The sequence below is a fragment of the Polypterus senegalus genome, chromosome 12, assembly GCF_016835505.1.
Source record: "Polypterus senegalus isolate Bchr_013 chromosome 12, ASM1683550v1, whole genome shotgun sequence".
Lineage (NCBI taxonomy): Eukaryota > Metazoa > Chordata > Cladistia > Polypteriformes > Polypteridae > Polypterus > Polypterus senegalus.
The window spans coordinates 9219698-9236216 of NC_053165.1; the positions used below are offsets into that span (position 1 = coordinate 9219698).

General features: G+C 42.6%; 1 long non-coding RNA gene across 1 annotated transcript in view; it reads right to left on the reverse strand.

Moving 5' to 3' along the window:
• Window positions 1-3705: 3705 nt before the first annotated feature.
• The window catches only part of LOC120540261, a 38377-nt gene continuing 25563 nt past the window's right edge, over window positions 3706-16519 (reverse strand). The window contains exon 3 of the long non-coding RNA XR_005635784.1: window positions 3706-3811. This is a non-coding gene — a long non-coding RNA (uncharacterized LOC120540261). The remainder of the gene's footprint in view (window positions 3812-16519) is intronic.

The window sequence follows — 16519 nt, forward strand, 5'->3', positions numbered from 1 at the left end:
CGGCTGAAACGTGCTGCTTCTGTTTCTTTCTCTTTCGCTTCCCTAAGGACTGTTCCTCCCGTCATGAATCTGAGATTTTGAGTGAAGCACTGGCTCTTTTTTTCTGGCTCAGTGGGTGCAGCAATGGCCAGATGTTTGCCATGTTTGAGTCGTCCTTTGAAAGTTCCATAGACAGCAGCTCTGGGAGATGAGGGTGGCGCGTCTGTTTTATGTATTATCTCTTAGAAGCCGCAGAGCTTGCGTTCTACCCTGCCATGGAGGCGGCTAGGTATCCATCCCAAAAAGTGCAGCTACTGCGTGTGCATTAATTTGTATTTATTTTTTTTCATGTGATCCAAGGGAAAGTGAGGTTAATCCACTAAAAACAATTTTTAAAAAGCTAAAGGAGAAAATGATGGGCAGAGCTGCAAGATTAAGATGGATTTCCTGATAGAGGGTAATAAAAATCAAAGGGCTGTGAAATAGAGAAAAATACACTAACAATGGCAGTGGGGGTCTTTTCTTCTGTGGTACTGCTGCGTTCAAGTCCCATGTGGATGGCAGCGTGGAATCCGGGTGTTCTCGCCATGCCCATGTGGCTTTATTCCAGGTGATGTGCGTTGTGTTACAGACAGGGTTTGTTCTCTGGCTTGTATTTATCTTCCTTTTTATTGTAGTGTTTGAAGTACTTTTAATGTTTTTATGTATTTGTTAATACAATGTCACGCATACGCATCGAAGCATTTGTGGATCACGCTCAGAGCTCCTGTAATGTGTGTGATACCACCCTAGGCCAAGAGGGGGCGAGGTCGCTAACCGTGTCCTGTCATATTGAAGACATCCAGTGAGGGCACCTGACTCTGCCCCTTCGGTCTCTCGTCAATAAATCAGGGGGTTGACAAAGGGGGCATCAGGATGGAGCTTCTACAAGACTGGCCTTCCTGAAGGAACCAAACCTTGAAGCCCATATTTGGCGACATGTTATTTTGTTCATTTTCACTGCCTCCGTGCCATTCAGTGCTTCTACTTTTTGTTGGATTTTCAATTTGAAGTAAATGTCGGATAACTGGATTGGTGTCCCACCATTGTTTTTCTTCACTCGACGACAACTGTTCTGTTCATTTATTGTTTAGCATTTTGTGTCTTTAAATGCTCCTTCATTCCTTGTTGCTTTTCAAATATTATTTGTTGTTATCTTAATGGATTTGATTTGTCGTTTAAATGTATCTAATTCCATGATTTATAGGCGGGGCCATCATGACATCACTGCTGAAGGACCGCCCCCTGCCTTTATATTTCAGGCTGGAAAGTTTGCTCTTCTGTGTTTGATTAACTGTTAAAAACTCCATATTGCTATGAATAATGATTTTTCAGTTTTGGAATTTATTTCCTTATGGTTTTCGATTCTTAGATTACAGATTAGGTCTTATTGGCTATGGGTTGTCTATTTCAGGCAACTCCTCTTCCTTCAGGTTTGCCTTTTTATTTTCTCAGATACGAAGTACAAGTATTGTAATCCAATCCAAAAATTCGATGTCGAGATTTTGATGAATCGCGATGTTTTAGACCTCCCTGACTTTCTCGTATATGAAGTATAGCGAAACTATTGCAATCGTCCAAAAATTCGATGTCGAGATTTGGACCATCCTGACTTTCTCGAATACGAAGTATAGGGAAAGTATTGAAATTGTCTAAAAATTCAATATCAAGATTTTGATAAATCTCGACATTTTAGACCTCCCTGACTTTCTCGTTTATGAAGTATAGGGAAAGTATTGGATTTTCCAAAAATTCCACCTTGAGATTTTGATGAATCTCGACATTTTAGACCTCTCTGACTTTCATATATACGAAGTATAGGGAAAGTATTGGAATCCTCCAAAAATTCAATGTTGAAATTCTGATGAATCAACGTTTTAGACCTCCTGGAGTCCAAAAATAACAATTTTGGAATTATGTGTGTGTGTGTGTGTGTGTGCATGTAAACACGATAACATGAGTACACTTTCACTTAGGTCAATCAAATTTTTCATACAAGTATTAGGTACAAAACGTAGATTTCTATCAACTTTTGGGCTATTTTCGCTAACCAGAAGTGGTACTTTACTTGAACACATACACATACATTTTTAAATCCTGCAACTGCAGAGTCCGATTTATTCAACTTTACTTTTATAATAATTGTCCAATTTATAATTAATTTGATTCGATTTGTTGTTGGTGGTTCTTTAATGTACATAATATAAAAATATAATCATCGTCTTGCGGTTTACTCCTCAAATATCGATCCCCATATCTGAGTATACGAGAAAGTCAAGGGGAGACTTCTCCCGATTTTTATTTGAGTGTTTCTTTTTGCAATTTAAATTCCCGCATTTATAAAGATTCTCTGTTTGGACGTGTCTCTCAAGCCAGAGGTTTGACGGTTTCCTTTCCCTAAAGAGTTTTAAGTTCCTACTACGAAACTTGCGGACACACAGTAGTTAAGAGGGGCGTTCAACAAGTTTCCGCACTTTTATATTTTCGTTGGAAACAGTGAAGGCGGAGGAGGAGTAGTCATTGGGCATTAAAAAGTTGGTTGGGAAAATTGCATCACAAATGAAGGTGACTATGTAGAAAAGTGACGTCATATGTTTTTGAAATTCCTAATAAACAGAGTTCAAAAAAATGAGGAAACTTTGAATGTCCCTCATAAATTTATGGTTCACATTGTTAGTCAAAATCAAATGAATTTAATCTAATTGCAGTTATGTTAAGTTGCGTATACTGACCAGGTGCCACCGCGTGGTGTGCTGTTTTCGGTCAGCATGGACTCCGACACATTAACTAAGAGACAAACATCAGCGCCGTTTCAAAAGCCAATTCCCATGACAGAATGACACCAAAGATCTAGCTAAAAAAATAAAGTGCAGCAGTGATTTTAAGGCAGCACGTCAACTTTATGTACTCATTAGATTTCAAGTGCCAGTTCTACGTCACCAGCATCCTCTCTAACAGCAACCCAAACTTTTCTGAGATGGCCTCCCATTTAAGTACTGGCCAGACCCAAACATGCTAAACTTCAGCAGGATTGCCTGTCCTGAAGTGTAGGAGGTGTGGCTGCAGTCCCCCAATAATGCCAGGTACAAGTTGGTACACGAACAGCATGTAACATGCAGACAGGTGGCAGCATAAACAGTCAAAGAAGACCTCAAGGATGAACCAAGGGTCAATCCTTACTCTGGCACCCGGTTAAGTTTAGGGCAGATTTCAAAATCCTCCTTTTAAAATATAAAGCCTTAAATGGCCGAGGTCTGGCTTATTTGTCTGAACTTATCATGACTTACAAACCTGAGCACACATTAAGATCTCAAGATGCCGGTCTGCTTAGGATTCATAGGATTAATAAAATAACAGTGGGAGGTCGAGCTTTTAGTTACAGGACCCCCTAAACTGTGGACTGGTCTGCCTGCTACTATAAGAGATGCCCCTTCGGTCTCAGCTTTCAAATCCCAGCTGAAGACTCACCACTTCAGTATGGCACACCCTGACTAGAGCTGCTGATTAGCCGTACAGACTCTGTTGTTAGTCATTAGCACTACAACATAAGCAATAGGATAGTCAGAATTTGTTACTAACCCTCACTTGTTCTGTTTCTCTTCTCAGCACTCAAATGTGCCACTTGGTGCCCACTGCCCACCTGGCATGCTGTTTTGCCTGCTTAAGGTAAAGTCATCTCTGATGGAGGATCGCAGGAATCGTGGGGTAGAGGGGTCCTTTCATCGGATTGGCTGACACAGCTGTGGCATGGCCATTAGGGGGAGGCAGCTTGATGGTCGAGGTCTCCGAGACTCTGAACAAATCCAAATCATATTATGGGATGTCATCTACTGTTGAGTTCTGCTCTGTACTTGTAATATTTCTAGATAGATAGATAGATAGATAGATAGATAGATAGATAGATAGATAGATAGATAGATAGATAGATAGATAGATAGATAGATAGATAGATAGATGTGAAAGGCATTATATAATAGAGATAGATAGATAGATCTAAAAGCCACTATATAAAATAGATCTAAACAGCATTAAATATACAGTAAGTAGATATACAGACAGATAGATATGAAAGGCACTATATTATATAGTGCCTTTATAATTTGGTCCAAATTAATTGCAAATAATTTTTTTTAAATCTATGCTGCCATTCATATCTGGCTAATATAGTGCCTTTCATATATATCTATTATGAAGTACCTTACATGTTTCTCCAACTAATATAGTGTGTGTCATAACTATGTAGCATAGATAGATAGATAGATATTAGTATAGTAGGCAGGATTAGATAGATAGATAGATAGATAGATAGATAGATAGATAGATAGATAGATAGATAGATAGATAGATAGATAGATTTGAAAGGTACTATATAATATATATATAGATAGATAGATAGATAGATAGATAGATAGATAGATAGATAGATAGATAGATAGATAGATAGATAGATAGATAGATAGATAGATAGATAGATACTTTATTAATCCTAAGGGAAAATTCACATAATCCAGCAGCAGTATACTGATACAAAGAAACAATATTAAATTAAATAGTAATAAAAATGAAAAAAATTAAAATAAAATTAATGTTAGCATTTACTCCCCCGGGTGGAATTGAAGAGTCGCATAGTGTGGTGGAGGAACGATCTCCTCAGTCTGTCATTTCTATTGCACTATTATATTGTATTGACGATTACTTGTGTTCTGTTCTGTCTATTGTGTTGTATTGACCCCCTTTTTTTGACACCCACTGTACCCCAAACCTGCCTGGAAAGGGGTCTCACTTTGAACTGCCATTCCCAAGGTTTCTTCATTTTTTTCCACTACAAGGGTTTTTGTTTTTTTTTTGTCTTCTTAGAGAGTCAAGGTTGGGGGGGCTGTCAAAAGGCAGGGCCTGTTAAAGTCCATTTTGGCACTCCTTGGGTGATTTAGGGCTCCACAAAAATAAATTGCATTGCATTGTATTGTATATTAAAAGCAGGGTAAAGTTATTACTGAAGAAAGAAACTGAGAGACTGCAAATAACGACTGGCTGGAATCTGGCTAACTACGGACATCACTGTCACAAAAGGACACCAAGCCCTCAGTAGACGAGAAGTAAAGCTCACGTGAAAGCCTTTGGTATTTGGTGGTATTGCTAAGCACCACAGGAAGTGGGCCCATCCCTCACTTCCTCAGATTTTGGAGGGACTGTATCCCTATCAGTTTAGTTTGCCTCTGCCTTTGCAATTAAACATGAAAGTTGGTATAAACCTCGTCCAGCATATACTCGGTCTGCAACGGGCAGTATGCTAGCTGGTCAACTCTCTAAAATGGAGCAGCTCACCCGCTGTGGTCCACATTCACAGTCCAGGGGGAAAATGTCACACTGACATCGGCTGCTGACAGCTTGTTGGCCATCCAAGTAAAACAAATCAGAAGACTTGCCATTGTGGGTGACAATTAACACCACCCTGACTTGTCAGTCCAGTCCGACTCTCGCCGTTACGCATTGTTCTGACACGGAGCCAATTAAAGTATTCTCAGGGCCGCACACAAAAAATGCCGGCAGCAGCTTCCCTAATGTGCTTCCTGAATTTAGCTGCATTGCCTCAGCTTTACATTCATTGAGTTCTCCAAGTGGTTGTACGAGCCGATAGTAAGACGGTGCCACTCTGCAAGAGTAGAGGGCGGGCGTTTGCTAAACTTTTGGCTTTTTGTTTACAAGGACCAGGATGATTACTTTTCTTTTTTTTTTTTTTTTTTTTTACAATGGCATCACATCCCAGTGACTGTGCCAGCCAGAGTTGATGCCACATTACATTAGCAGCCTTACAGGAATGCTCCACGTGTCCATTTACCCATACTGTATGCCCTCAGAAATTCTCAAAAGATAAGTTCAGAAAGAACAAATCTTATTAACAAGTAAGAATACAATTTAATGGAGGCGGCATGGTGGCACAGTGGGTCGTGCTGCTGCCTCACAGTTAGGAGACCCGGGTTCACTTCCCGGACTTTGTGTAGTTGCGTGGGTTTCCTCCGACAGTCCAAAGACATGCAGGTTAGGTGCATTGGCGATCCTAAATTGTCCCTAGTGGGTGTGTGTGCCCTGCGTTGGGCTGGCGCCCTGCCCGGGGTTTCTTACTGCCTTGCACCCTGTGTTGGCTCCAGCAGACCCTGTGCTAGGATATAACAGGTTGGATAATGGATGGATGCTATTCCACAGTGACAGCAGCAACAAGCCATGGAATTAAAGAACGGGTTTAATGAACGCCAAGAATCGTTGCCTAATTAAACAGTTGGTTGGAGTTTGAGGCCCTGGCTTAGTTGGTCTTCTGTTGGCTCCCTCGCTTCACGTTTCATTTCTGTTTGGGTGCCATTTAAGGAAAGATATGAAGCAATTCAGAGGAGCGATGAAGTCATTCAGGGGACCAAATCTTAAAAAAACAAGTCCATTAAAATTAATTCAAACGAAGTTAATTAGCAACAAAAACAGGTGACTAATTAAGAGAAGGGTTGGAATGAAAGCCTGCAGCCATTGGGGCCCTCCAGCACTGGAGTTGGGGACCCCTGGTATACAGTGTGTAGCGATTATGACTGGAGGTCCGTCAAGAAAGGAAACCACACATCAATAATCCCCTTTAACTTCACCGCGGTGGGATGAGGTAGGACCGTGGAGTCTGTCAGTTCTCCCTATAGCTGTATGGGTGTTTCTTAGGGTGCTTTGACTTTACTCCTTTATTCTATAGATGTGCAGGTTAGGTTAAAGGTCAGTTCTGTTTGTATAGTGTAGTACGTACTGTATATAATATATGGGTGGCACGCTGGTACAGCTGCTTGTCAATAAGGAGTCTGTAGTTCGCATCCATACTTTGCACGTTCTCCCCGTGTCTGCGTGGGTTTCCTCCCCCAGTCCAAACACATGCAGGTCAGGTGCATTGGCGATTCTAAATTGTCCCTGGTGTGTGTGTGTGTGCCCTGCGGTGGGCTGGGGTTTGTTTCTTGCCTTGCACCCGGTGTTGACTGGGATTGGCTCCAGCAGACCCTTGTGACCCCGTGTTAGGATCTAGTGGGTTGGATAATGACTGACTGACTGACAATTTAACTATAGCATGGTTGTGAAAAAACAACATCAACTTGGAAAATACTGAACTTGCCCTGTAGCGAGATGCAGAACCGGAGTAGAGAATCGCTGATTTGAGATCTTCCACACACGTATGACAGTAACAATCAGTCATGTTGAGAAGACAAATTATGTCATGTTACAGAAGCCCTTTTCTGACAAAAAATTCAAAGGAGCAGGAGCTTGAGCACCCCCTGCTGCCCATGCCTGGTTACTCCCACTGACCACACACCTCTCCCTCTTTTTCCCCTTCAGCCCCGGTGGCTGCTTTGCCATTCAGGCAGCAGATTAAGAGAAAGACAAATGAGGCTCTCACACCAGATGCTGCGTTGGCGTCTTGTCATGCAAGCACTCGCCACTCGGCTCACATGGGGTGCTGACAAGCTTGGCGACATGATTTACGCACTGCGTCCAGCAGCCTCGGTAATTCCTTTAATTCACAGGCATTTAAACGGTAAGCCGGGTGTCACTGTGCACAATCACTCACGGCAATGGACGCCGGCATTGATGGACTGAGCGGACATTAATGCACTCAGCAGTCCGTCCCGTCTTAATAAATTACGCCCGGTTATGCAGACTCACACTGCGCCATTGCTTACACCCCTGGCAGCCTAATCTCCTCGGGATCTTCCAACATCTGCAGAGAGCGAAGGTCGGCCCAGACAGGACGTGGCACATCTGCTTTTTGTCTGTCGGTTGTAGATATGATATCAATCAGATTGATTTTTTTTTTCCTCACCTAAAGTAGTCTTCTCTACTGCGACATGTGATCAATTCATGAAAAAACTAAATTTGTTAATGTATTTGGGGTAGAACGGTGACAGGACGTCCCGCTGCGTAATACAAAAAACAGGTGCACCAATGATTACTGGAGGTACAAGGAGTTAAGGATGGTAGATCTTTGTGAGGTGAGCAGAGGCGGTAAGTGTGTGGCGACCTGACCAGTTATCTGAAAGGCATTTTCGCTAAAGCCAGACTTATAACATACTAGCTGTGTAAGTCCCTGCTGTGCCACTCCCTGGGCAGTTTATTTCTGGTAAGCACACTTGAGGCTGATTTATACTTTTGTGCCCTCTGGGACATCCTGTGGGTTCGTGGGATCCCCTCGAGGTTGCTGGATATCATGGCCAGCCTGTGCACTGGTACTGTGAGTGCTGTGCGGAGTGGAGGCAGGACCTCGGTGTTTTTCCCAGTTATTTTCTAGGGTTCGTCAGGGGTCTGTTCTGCTCCTATTCTGTTCAATGCTTGTATGGACTGGGTGTTGGGCAGGGTCGTGGGGTCCAGCAGCTGGGGGGCATCTGTTGGTGAAGAGAGATTCACGGATCTTGACTTTGCTGACGATGCTGTGATCTTCGCGGAGTCAATGGAGGCTCTGATTGTGGCACGCGAGGGACTGAGTGAGGGGTCGGAGTGTCTGGGCTTCCGAGTGTCCTGATAAAAACCAACATCCAGGCCTTTAATGACCACTTGGGCACGGCCATCAGCAGTGTGTCGACCTCGTTGAGAGGTTTACTGACCTCGGCAGCGACATTCATGTGACTCTGGTGACTCTTCCTATGAAGTCAGTTGACAGATTGGGAGAGCATCGGGGGTCATGAGGTCACTGGAAAGGGGTGTGTGGCGCTCCCGATATTTAAAAAGGACGAAGGTCCAAGTCTTTAGAGTCCTGGGGCCTCATGTATAAACGGTGTGTACGCACAGAAATGTTGCGTAAGAACTTTTCCACGTTCAAATCGCGATGTATAAAACCTACACTTGGCGTAAAGCCGCGCACTTTTCCACGGTACCTCATAGCTTGTCGTACGCAAGTTCTCCGCTCGGTTTTTCAGACTGGCGGCACCCAGCGTCAAAGCAGTGCTACTGTTCTTGTGTGATTACTCATTATTTTCATGACGCGGCTTTATAAATACACTGAAACTAACCGCATATTGTTTATTAGTGTAATGCATCTGATTGTAATTAACTTTTAACAATATAATGGTCCAGGGAACAGCCATAGTATTCCAAATACCAGAACTGCTTTAGCGTTGTTACTCTCACTTCTTCTTCTTCTTCTTCTTTCAGCTCCTCCCGTTAGGAGTTGCCACAGCAGATCATCTTTTTCCATATTCCTCTCACTGCACCACTCGGACTATTTATATCACTGTATCTGAGTGTGAATCACAGCAGCAGCTTATCGGAAGAGAATTATCGATATACAGCTTTAAGGACACGCTGTCTCAGCCACGGCAAAACGTTTTAAAGCCTTTCCTGTACGGACCTCGCGGTTCAGAATCAGTTTCATCCCAAGAACTGTAAACGCACTCAATCAATTGCTCCTTGTAGAACTGTGTGTACTTATAAGTACAATCACCTCACTGTAAACTTGCACTACAGTTATAATATCTCACAACCTGCGCCACTTTATAAAGCGCGTATTTACATATGATGCGATATCATTTTTAAGGTGAAATGCAGCAAAATATGTTTGTTAAATTATACAGATAAAACTTTAACTTCATTTAAATAATCTATATTCTTCACTGGGAGTGTCTTTAAGGATAGAGTAATTAAACATGCACTACGAAGATATTTCAATGTTCTTTAAGCGTTTTGAAGAATCGGCGCTAAGCTTACAGATTGCTTAACGTCTATTACAGAGCTGATTGTGTGGCGATCGGTTACTTGGGGAAAGAAAAGCAAGGACTCTTGGGCGACCACGCCAATATATATTGAATATAAAACAGAAAGAAAATAACAACACAGCTAAAAGCATGCGACAAATTTCGACAAAAGTTAAATGCTTGTGTCATGAGCACGAGGCGGCTATGCAGTGTCCGCAACGGACTTGGCCTTCCACCGTGATAAGCTACCTTACTGACATTGGCGAGCGAAGGAGCCACCGATTCTTCCTCTGCCCAGTGCCACCACAAGCCTAGAGCCGCCCCTGAGTACTGCTGCAATAAATTATTTCATCGAAGTGAAACATGTTTAATAACGTGCTTTAACTCCTATCATCATAAAAATGATATCACGTATACATCTCAGTATTTTAGTTATTCAGAGAGCTGTAATATCACGAATGCCATGGACTCTGTGTCCAGTTGGAGGAAGAGAGCCAGTTTAAGAAGCAAGTAGTGATTCACACACATAGAGCACATACGAGTAGAAGATCAAATACAAAACAAAGCATTTGACGTGCTACTTTAATTACGATGTGATTTGAGAAACTGGTTAATTAAACGATTTTAAGATGAAGTTTATAATGTTCTACTAAATGACAAAATAAACTACGTGATTAAAGTGGAAATGTCGAGATTGAAGTTGACATTTCGTGCTTTTTCCCCACAGTGTGGATTTTTTCTCTGTACCCTAATAAGCTTTCATATGACACTCAGACGGTGGGCTTACAACTCGGCTTTCCACGGCGACTTTGATATGTGACTTCTTTTTAATTTCCGGCACTGTGCGATTTTGTGAATGTGAGCTTTCAAGTTTCTCCAACACGCTGTGTCACTCGATCAACTTCCTTTTGTTGATTATACCGCGGTTTATTTGAACAAATAGTATGTTTTTCCTTTGCCTCCACTTGGTATTCGCTGAAATTCTTATATTTTCCCCCGTGCTTTTCCCATTGTCTTTTCACAGAAGGCTGAGCTTAAGGGCGATTTATATTGATTTGCATATTCAAATAGGCGTAATTCTGGGAGGAGTTGGGCGTTACATAAAGCGTGCACGGCGTTAGTTTTCACTCTGATCGGGATTTATGTAGCGGAAGAGCGTGGAAGTTAGATGCGCACAGATTCCTGCATCTGGATTTTTCTGTGCGTAAACACATTTCGGCTTTTGTGCTTACGCCATGTTATAGTGTGAGTTCTACGCACGGCGTTATACATGAGGCCCCTGGTGCTTCCTGTTGGTGAGACATGGCCGCTATCCAGTGACCTGAGATGAAGACTGGACTCCTTCATGTGTGTCTCTCTGGAAAATCCTTGTGTCCCGTTGGTTTGACTTTGTGTTGCTCATGGAGTCCTGAATGAGGCACATGACCTGCATTGTGAGGGAGCGTCAGATACGGCACTACAGCCATGTGACACGTTTCCCCCTGAGGGTGATCAGGCTCGTAAGATCCTCATTGCTGGGGACCTGAGTGACTGGACCAGGCCAAGGGGTCAGCCACATAACACTTGGCTGCGGCAGATAGAGGGTCATTTCCGGAGGGTGGGGCTGGACTGTGTGCCTGCCTATTGCCAACTGGGATCCCGAGTTGTACTCTTAATAGTGATGGATGGGTGGCCCCGCCTCTTGGGAGTTCACCCACAAAATACAAGAAACAGAAGAGAACCGCAAAACACACATGCGTACTACATAACAGGTAAATAAAGTAAAATGAAGAGATGATACTTAATTAGACAAATAATAAATAAATAGAACAATATTATATACTAGCTGTGTAAGCCCGTGCTGTAAAAAACCCAAGCTCCTAGAAACCATGGATTCTGGCACTTCAATCAATCACATTGGTTATGTATTAGCGGCTAAGCGAGTTTCTCTTTCCTCTGAGGTTTCCTTTTGCCGATGTGCTCACCTCACCTCTGTATTAACGGCGAAGCGAGTTTATCTTTTCTCGGCAGTTTCATTTTGGCGACAGAGTCGCTTTCTTTGAGCTTCATGCTTTTGCCTTGCACTTCAAGGCCAGACGGACAGATACACACACACACTTCCAAGTGTAGACGTTTATATACAAGATATTTTCTCCACGAGATACCTGAGAATTGCAGAAAGAGAAGCAACTATGCAAGTTTCTCGCTCAGAGGTTTCATTTTGCGGACATGCTCGTCTCTTTTTTCCATCAGTGGCTAAGTGAGTTTGCCTTTTCTCCGAGATTTCATTTTACTGATGTGCTTGCCTCGCTTGTGTATTAGCAGCTAAGCGAGTTTCTCTTTCCTCCGAGATTTTGTTTTTCCGATGTGCTCGCCTCGTTTGTGTATTAGCGGCTAAGCAAGTTTCTCTTTCCTCCGAGATTTTGTTTTTCCGATGTGCTCGCCTCGCTTGTGTATTAGCGGCTAAGCGAGTTTCTCTTTCCTCCGAGGTTTTGTTTTGCCGATGTGCTCGCTTCACTTGTCTATTAGTGGCTAAGTGAGTTTATCTTTCCTCTGAGATTATGTTTTGGTGATGTGCTCGCCTCGTTTGTCTATTAGTGGCTAAGCGAATTTCTCTTTCCTCCGAGATTTTGTTTTTCCGATGTGCTCGCCTCGCTTGTGTATTAGTGGCTAAGTGAGTTTATCTTTTCTTAGCGGTTTCACTTTGACAACAGAGTCAATTTCTTTGAGCTTAATGCCATAACCTGGCACTTCCGGGCCAGACAGACAGACATACACACTTCTACACATAGACATTTATATGTAAGAAAATAATGTAAAACAATCAACAGCAATGAATGTTGAACAAAGAAGACAAAACATATGCTAGGCTTGGCCATAACATAAAGTGGTATGGCTATGTATTTAAATGGAAATAAAATTAAATTATAGGGAAAATTAACAAAAGCTTTTAAAAGTTAGTGTTTCTGTTCATTTTCTGCAGATGGAGGAAAGACTTGTCAAAGACATTAGAAAATATGTATCACTTTGGCGACAGAATCGCTTTCTTTGAGCTTCATGCTGTAGCCTCACACACTTCCACTGATAGACGTTTATATAGAAGATATTCCTCCAGAGAAAACCATGAGCAAATTTTGTTTAAAAGTGGGTGGGAACAATTAGACTGTTTACTGAGTGTCACATTTAACAACCAATCCAAAGCCTCGTGAAGGTGGAGGTGATTTCAAACTGTAAATATCAGAAGTACTCATGTTAACCTGGTTAAACATATAAATGTGCTTTCTGCACATGCGACACACATTGGACTTGTTAAAAAATAAGCATAACGCATAACAGTAACATCAGATTCTACATTGGCATTCAAAGCCATCATTAGACAAGTGGTAAACAGGAATGACACGTTGTCACAGGTGCTCTCTGTTGTTCACCATTACGACGATAGTGTAGGAGTTGATGAGAGTTTGAAAGGACTGGCGGCTATGATTATGAAAATATGAACTACAGAACATATATTTGAAATAAACGATGTGTCACACCCCATTGAAAGGACTGCCGTTTAGAGAGCTGATAATGAAGAGCCAAAGGAGAAGCAGATTTCAGTGCTCAACACACCTGATCCAACAAATCTGTCTAATAAAACCAGTAAAACATAGACAAGGCCGCACAGCACCCACACCTTCCGAATGCACAGTCAAATTAAAACTTACCTGACGTTAACATTACGCTCTCATTGGAAATGCACACATGCCATGACAGCCTTTGAACACATTGGACAATCAGAAACCACAACTCTTATCTAAACCTTGTTTGCTGCTGTTATGCTATATAGTGCTGCAATAGTGAAAATGACAGAAAGATGCCGTAAAAATAAATAAGGAGAAATCGGAAATCTTGTGATTGGCAAAAATGGATATAGTGAGGGCATTAGAAATAAACTTGATCGCATAGGCTTAAAAGTCATGACAGAGTTAAAGAAGTTAGGGGTAATTATTGACTCTGACCTAAATTTTAAATCACATATTAATCAGGTACTAGAACAGCATTTTTCCACTTAAGATATAACAAAGTTTAGATCTTTTATAACTTTAAGATGCTGAAAAATTCACGCTTTTGTTTTCAGTCAACTAGATTACTGTAACGCACTCCTCTCAGGACCACCCAAAAAAAGACATAAATCGATCACACCGAGTGCAGAATGCAGCTGCCAGAAACTGAACTAGGAAAAGAAAATCTGAGCACATCACGCCAGTCTTGGTGTCACTACACTGGTTACCGGTGCCATTTAGAATCGACTTTAAAATACTGCTGATGGTTTACAAAGCCTTCAATAATCTCACTCCATCTTATTTTTCAGAATGTCTCCATGAATTGAAGCTCGTTACAACAGCAACAACATCATACATATAATGGAGCTCAAAGTGCTTTACATGATGAAGGAAGAGAAAAGAGACAAAGTAAGAATTAAAATCAGAGAACACTAATTAACATAGAATAGAAGTAAGGTCCGATGGCCAGGGAGGACAGAAAAAACAAATAAAACTCCAGAGGGCTGAAGAAAAAATAAAATCTGCAGGGGGTCCGAGGCCACGAGACCACCCAGTCCCCTCTAGGCATTCTACCTAACATCAATCAAACAGTCCTCTTTGTATTCAGGGTTCTCATGGAAGGACTTGATGATGACGGTCACGTGGACTTCTGGCCATCAATGTAAAGACATCACGGTGCTTTGATTAGGTGGTGACGGCGCAGGTCGCCACCACAGAAAACCGGAAAAAGAACAGAAGAGAGAGTAGGGGTTGGTACGGATTTTGGAGCCACCATGAATAATAATGATATAATTAATTAAACATGCAGAGCATCAGGATTAAATTAAAATGAAATTATGAAAAGCCATGTTAAACTAATGTGTTTTTAGCAGTTTTTTAAAGACCTCCACCGTATCAGCCTGGTGAATTCCTATTGGCAGGCTATTCCAGATTTTAGGTGCATAACAGCAGAAGGCCACCCGCCCGCCCGCCTCACCACAAGTTTAGCTCTTGGAATTCTGAGTAGACATTCATTTGAAGATCTAAGGTTACGATTGTCAAGCCCAACCCGACATTCCCGACTTGTCTTCTTCTAGCTGATCTCTCCTCCTAATTAAGTGGTTTCCCATCCTGTGACCCCCCAGCTCTTCATCTGTACCCTTCTCTTTTTAAGCCCTATACAATTCCCCCAACATTTCTATCCCATATCTAGATGTGGTGGAGGTGGTGGCACTTGTCCTACTTCCAGTATCTCATCCAGATACCTCCTAAAGGTTGTCAGGATTCCTGCTTTCGCAACATGTCCCGGTATTTCGCTCCAGCGATGAGGAGCTTCTTCAATCCGCTTATTCGTTTTAAGGGTGAGAGTAGCCAGTGTCTGTACTGGCAGCGATGAGCACAACGAGTGGGGCGGGGTGGTGGCTCTGAGGTGCTGGTATCCCGAAGCCAAAAAGAGATCCTACTCTGCTGGGCCCTTAAACCGTTAATTGCTCCGGGGGCTGCTGCTGCTGTACAATGGCTGACCCCAAGGGGTATGCGAAAACTAACAAATTCCTAATACGAGAAATTACATAAGGCGAAATAAAGGAAAAAAAGTGGGCATCAGCCCTGCCCTACCAGTTCAATTAATTATTTTACAGTACAATTAAAACCAGTAAAGACATTAACTTCGACTAACCATCCATCCATCCATTTTCCAACCCGTTGAATCCGAACACAGGGTCATGGGGGTCTGCTGGAGCCAATCCCAGCCAACACAGGGCGCAAGGCAGGAACCAATGCTGGGCAGGGTGCCAACCCACCGCAGGACACACACACCCACAAACCCAGCACACACTAGCGGCAATTGGACTGACCATTCCTTCCCTTATTTCTTACTTTTGCCGATTGAAATCTGCACTGCGTTATTTTACATCTGGAATTGGTCATTTGAGTCTGTGTTGCTGTCTGCCAGCCATTTGAATGCCCTCCCTCTGCCTGTGAGAGCTTTCCTCCGACACACACGCGTAAGTTAGACTAATGGGTGATACCAACCTAGATCTGTCAGGACAGAGTCCTGATCCCGTGACATTGCAGGGTGTCACACATAATTCCCCCCAACATTTCTATCCCATATCTAGAGGTGGTGGTGGTGGCACTTGTCCTATTTCACTAAACTCCATGTACACCTGAATGTCGGTGGGCTTCGAGACATTGAAATTCACTCCAGGCTTGGTTTTCAATCTTCAGCGTGACAGAGGTTTCCGATGAACTGCAACGTGCTCTTGTATTTTGGCCATTAGATCCCGTGATCCACAATTGGCACAGACTGACAATGTATACACATTCTTCTATGAAACCTTGAGGACTACAGGAAGCGGTTTTCCCTCTGGAATACCACCACGTTGAATAATGCAAGGTCCCAGTAAAACGTCCCCTGCAGAGTGATTCATTAGCACCCCAATTTGAGCCTACAAGGCAGGAAGCGACCCGTCTTGCAATCAGCCAGCGTGTTGTGGCGTGGGGTGGGTGGGTTTAGAGCGGTTCTCTCCTGCTGAAGCCATATCCTTTTGAAACGGTGCCAGCAGTTTTCCTCCAGAATGCGTCTGTTGACAAATAGACAGGAAACCTGCCTCATGCTGAAGAAAAAAAAAAAAAAAAAAAACAAATTCTACGTCCCGAAACAATGCCACAGTTTCCCCTTTCCTGTTTTCAGACGTGGGAGATCCTGACTGAGCGCATTTTACAAGAGAGAGACAAGCAGAGCTCTAGTCAAGCAAACAGAAGGTAGAAAGAGTTGAAAATAATTTACGG